The 5498-nt window shown below is 47.9% G+C and overlaps 1 long non-coding RNA gene across 1 annotated transcript; it reads left to right on the top strand.

Moving 5' to 3' along the window:
* The first annotated feature begins 231 nt into the window (after positions 1-231).
* On the top strand, positions 232-4254 carry LOC136472456 (uncharacterized). Its single transcript, XR_010762355.1, has 3 exons — positions 232-439; positions 3720-3792; positions 3907-4254. It is a non-coding gene; the product is annotated as an uncharacterized lncRNA (long non-coding RNA).
* The last annotated feature ends 1244 nt before the right edge of the window (positions 4255-5498 follow it).

Genomic DNA, 5498 nt, shown 5'->3' on the forward strand with positions numbered 1-5498 from the left:
ATGAGGCTCGGCGTCGTGTCACGCCACGCCGAGGTACTGCCACGTCACGGACGACCGGGGTCGTCGTCGCCACGTTGGCGCGTGGGTCCGAGACGTCGGCGTCGTGTCCGCAGACGCCAAGTACCCAACATCGGCGCGGTCGGACTGAGCGCCGAGCTCTGGCCCCATCCGGAGCGTGGCCCAGGCGGCCCAACAGAGAACGGTGGCCCAGCAGCTCGGCGTTGGGTCACTTAACGCCGAGCCTCCAGACCTCGGCGTGACCCGACTCAACGCCGAGGTCTGGACCCTTTAGGCCGCGCCGAGGCCCCTTCTTCTTCCTCCCTTCATTCTGAAACCGCCGGCCTCCCTCTCTTTCTCTTCTCCCCCGCGCCGCCACCAAACCCTAACCCCCAAAATCGACCCCCGGTGCCACGATCTCGGCTCCCGAAGGTTCCTCGAGGTAATGGTCCCTCCCCTCCTCCATTCTATCCACGTAGATGTGCTTACATTGTCCCTAATCATTTGGAATCATGGTTGTTTGGTGATTTGGTATATTTGTGTTTGCATTTGCAAAATGTATGGCTTAGAATGATTGAGTGCATTGTTGTTTAACTGTTATATGTGATGAACATGTTAGGTTAGTTTGGTTTCTAGTTATTTTGTCATTAGGGTTATTTGTTTATTGTAGGTGTCATTAGGGTTAGTTATTTGTTGGTCATTAGGGTTACTATGTATTTTATTAATTTGTTGGTCATTACATTTCAATTTGTTATGACTAGAAATGATTATGTTGTTGGGGTTGAAAAACGATGAAATGATATATTTTAGTTTCTACTTATTGGATTGAAATATATTCATATGTTACACTACTTGTTGTGTGATGGCTGTAGATGGATAAATTAGTGAGGTTGCATCATGGAGGCCGTATTGTTAGGACAAGAGATGATAGTTTAGAATTTCTGGACATGTGTGAGGAGTTGTTGATTTTTTCTGAAACACCATCTTTGACCCAGTTAGTGGAGCGAGTGAAGGTTAAGTTAGGCTGGAATGAAGGAGACGTGCATGTTCAGTTTGAAGGTGTCATAGATGTTGGGTCGTCGAAGGGTCCTCGGATCAAGCGGTTGCTCAAAATTACAAACGAGTCTGAATGGAATGATTACAAGGCAGTTGTATTGGCCTCAGAAGTGCGATCTTTGGATTTAGTAGTAAGTAAGGAGTCCGGCTTAGGAAATGATAACTTCGAAGCATGGCCATCTTCCCCCACTCACATAGGTTATGGTCCTTTGCCTGAAGAAGAAATACTTGTCACACAACTAGGCTACGGTGGAGATGAGGAAGAGAATCCGGTTGCCGATGGTGAGGGCAATCATGATAGTGATGAAGATGATGATGATTATGTAATTGTTGATGCAGAAGAAGGTTTGGACGACGCTAGCGGAGACTTTTCTATTGAGGATGAGCTTAGCGACGAAGATGATCTTAGTAGTGAAGAAGACTTTGGTGATGCTAGGGCTACGAACCGTTTTGACATGGAGATAGCTGGAGATGATGAGTCCTTCGTAGAGGAGATAGCCGAAGACTCTGATGATGATCGCCCTGTTGGTCGTCTGAATTTAAGGGAAATAGAGATATTGTCTAGGGTCTTGCCTTGGAGAGATCCACTAGTTGGTGATTTCGAGGACCTTAGCCATGGTCATAGGGCAGTAGCTGATGGTGGGCAAAGTGATACAACTGTGCCTGATGTTAGCGGTTGCCTCATCATACGGAAGGGCATATTGTTTGCTACCATGGATGAGTTGAAATCATGGTTGCAAGAGTACTCCATTGTACACAACCGACCTTTTAGGGTCATCAATTCATTCAAGGAGAAGAGGTACACTGTTGCTTGTGAAGAACAACAGTGTGGTTGGAGAGTATGTGCTAGGAAGACAAAGGCAGGCAAATGGAAGATTACCTCAGTGAAGCAACCACATGTTTGTGCCACTGCTGAGGCAGAAGAGAACCATCTGCAGCTCAATTCTAGGTTCATTGCAAGGCAATTATGCCCCGTGGTGAAGCATATGCCAACCATTACGGTGTCTGCATTGGTTGAGATCATCTTCCAACGGTATAATTACTATGTCAAGTATGGGAAAGCATGAAGGGCAAAATAGCGTGCACTGGAAATAATATTTGGAAATTGGGAAGAAGCTTATGAGCGCCTCCCTGTAATGTTGAACGCAATGAGGGCCGTAAATCCTGGGATGCACTTCGAGTATTTACCTAAGGAGGGTGAAACAAGGAATGGTAGCCAGGTATTTGGAAGGGCGTTTTGGGCGTTCGGGCAGAGCATCGAAGCATTCAAGCATTGCAGGCCCGTCGTCTCAATTGACGGGACCTTTCTTACAGGGAAATTTGAAGGCACAATGCTTATTTGTATTGGGACATATACAGAGGATCAACTTGTGCCATTGGCCTTTGCGATTGTTCAGAACGAGGACACGGATAGTTGGTGTTGGTTTCTCAGGCTAGTAAGACAAGTGGTAATTGGTCTGGGACGTGATGTTTGTGTGATATCCGATAGGCATGCTGGCATTCTGAATGCCGTAGAACAAGAGATTCCTGGTTACGGCCAAATACATCACCGGTGGTGCACCAGACACCTTGCTCAGAATCTTATAAGGCATGATCACACAAAGGACAACTTCAAATTATTTGAGGAGGTTTGCAGGCAGCAAGAGGTTCAATTATTCAAAGACAAGTTAGATGCCCTGAAGTTAGCCACAAATGTTGATGGCAGGCAATTCTTGAGCGAGTTGATGGCGTCGAAGGATAAGTGGTCACTTGCATATGACACGGGTGGTTGGAGATGGGGCTTCATGACTAGTAACATGGCAGAGATGTTCAACAGCCTTCTAAGAGGTTGTCGTGGTCTGCCTGTGACTGCTATTGCCTCATTCACCTTCTACAAGTTGAATTCTTGGTTCATTTCGAGGAAGAAGCATGCGAGGTCTCTATGGACAGCAGGCAAAGCTTGGCCACTTTTAGCATCTCAGGAACTAGCTTTCTCAAAGAAAAAGTCTAAACGACAGAAGGGTTCATGTTTCGATCCGATCAACCATGGATATGAGATTCTAGAGGGTGGCGGAACTAACATTGGTGGTGAAGACCGTGGTGCTCAAAAACATAAAGTAGTGATCAATGAGAACAAGTGTACGTGTGGAAAACCGATCATATACCATAGGCCTTGCTCCCACATGATTACAGCCTGTCGCCTTAGACGTGTTGACCCTGAGGTCCCTCCCCGTATGGCCGCGGAGTTCTCTTTGAGGAACCTAATGAGCACCTAGAATCCTTAGTTCGAGCCATATCTTGACGAGAGTCAATGGCCTACTTATGATGGCCCCAAGTATGTGGCTGATCTTGGTTTACTCTGGAAGAGTAGAGGACCTAGGCGGCGGAAGCGGTTCAGGATGGACATGGACTGAGCCACGAAAGGTAGATCAACCACGAGTAAGGTTGGGAGACATTTTGTAGAGGACACCCAAAAGAGCCGTTGCTCTGGTTGCCATAAGCCGGGCCACAATAAGAGAAAATGTCCTGAACTACTTAGACAACAGGTATCCATCAAGCTAGCTACTAGAATTGCTTTGTGTAATGGTACATTGGTTTACTTTTGTTTTTTTTTATTTTTATGTTACTTCGTACCACATACACATGCTTTAACTTACACTAATGGTTTGTCATTGCTTATGTTGCAGGATGGATCGGTTCCCCCTTCTTGATCCAAGGTTCGATGAGCACCACCGGGCTCGGAGGATCGAGAACGGAGAGGTATATTCAACAATTCGTATGAAAACACTGCATTGTTCATGTTTTGCTCTATAGTCCATGCTCTTTATAAAGTGACATGCACTAATACTTTTTCATGCTTGTTTTTTTTTGCAGGTTTTGAATGTGCTGAGGCCAATGACACATGAGGCCTCTACGACCATGGTCTACGACGAGAGGTACACGCCCCTCCTGAAGGTGGCGAACCTTGCTACCGTTGCTCGTGTTTGTCGTCGAGGCACGCCACCTTTCAACCCAGCGGCGCTGACGGCGTTGATAGATCGGTGGCGTCCGGAGACACACACCTTTCACCTACCATGCGGGGAGATGACGGTCACTCTCGAGGACGTTGCCATGATCCTTGGAGTCAAAATCCGAGGATTCCCAGTGACAGGAGACACGGAGTCTGAAGGATGGCAGCAGCGGGTTGAGCACTTCTTGGGACGGCCCCTAGCGGCAGTTGAGGCTGGCAAGAAACGGTGCAGCAGTGGGGTGTCCCTGAGGTGGCTTCGTCAGTAGTTTCGGGAGTGCCCACCCAACGTAGACGCCGAGACCGTGACATACTACTGTCGGGCCTATGTCCTCCACATGTTAGGTACGGTTCTCTTCCCTGACGGCACTGGAGACACGGCGTCCTGGATGTACATTCCGTGCCTTTTGAACTGGGAGGATGCCGGCAATAGGAGTTGGGGCTCGGCTATACTTGCCTTCCTATACCGTCAGCTTTGCGAGGCTTGCCGCCGTCCTGGAGGCTCGCACGCTACAATGTCAGGCTGCATCACACTGTTGCAGGTAATAAAGCAAAGTTGTACAAGTTACCACTACAATTCAATGTATTTTCTTAACAAAAGTGATTAACATTCATGTTTCCACTCTTTTTTTGCAGATTTGGATGTGGGAGAGGCTTCTAGTTGGGAGACCGCATCAGCTTGATCCCCCATAACCTTGGTTTCCTCAAGGAGACGTAGTTGTCGCCCCTACCGTGGCACACCTCTACGAGCGAGCCCATGGAACATACCACGTGTCACGCCACGCGTACATCAGCTTCACCAACGAGCTGGACACCCTTTTGCCACAGCATGTAAGTTTCCCACCCTTTTGCCCTAATCGAGGATATGTGCACAAATTGAGCGTCGACTAGTTGATGACGACGTTGTGTACAGGTTCAATGGAGCCCATATCGGCGGAGGCAAGTAACGGATCTCAACTTGAGCGCCTTGTGCATGGCAGACGAGGACGTCTGGACGATGAGGACCCCCCTTATTTGTTTCTATGCAGTTGAGTACCATCTCCCTCACCGTGTAGCACGGCAGTTTGGTAGGCTGCAGCCTTCTCTGCCCGATGATTTCTCCACCGGTTGGCAGCTCCACAAGTACGTAACATACAATATTTTGTTCGTTTCACATGAAAGAATCATTGAGTAGGCCTTCATATTGCCGATTTGGTGTAAAATTTGCAGGTTCAACAGACAAAAAAAATAAGAAGATCACCAACTGGCAGCTGGAGCACCATCGCTACATTGATGAGTGGATGTTGATGGAGCAGAACAACATGGGCATCCACGCCGTCCATCGTGACAAGGCATTCCATGATTACCTTGTTTGGTTTGGTCAACGAACAAGGCTTCAATTGAGGCCCGCTTGGACGGAGCAAGACATTGCTGACATTGCGAGCGAGGATGAGGGCAACAACCCATATGACCAAGCTAC

This window comes from Miscanthus floridulus, chromosome 8 (assembly GCF_019320115.1).
Source record: "Miscanthus floridulus cultivar M001 chromosome 8, ASM1932011v1, whole genome shotgun sequence".
NCBI lineage: Eukaryota > Viridiplantae > Streptophyta > Magnoliopsida > Poales > Poaceae > Miscanthus > Miscanthus floridulus.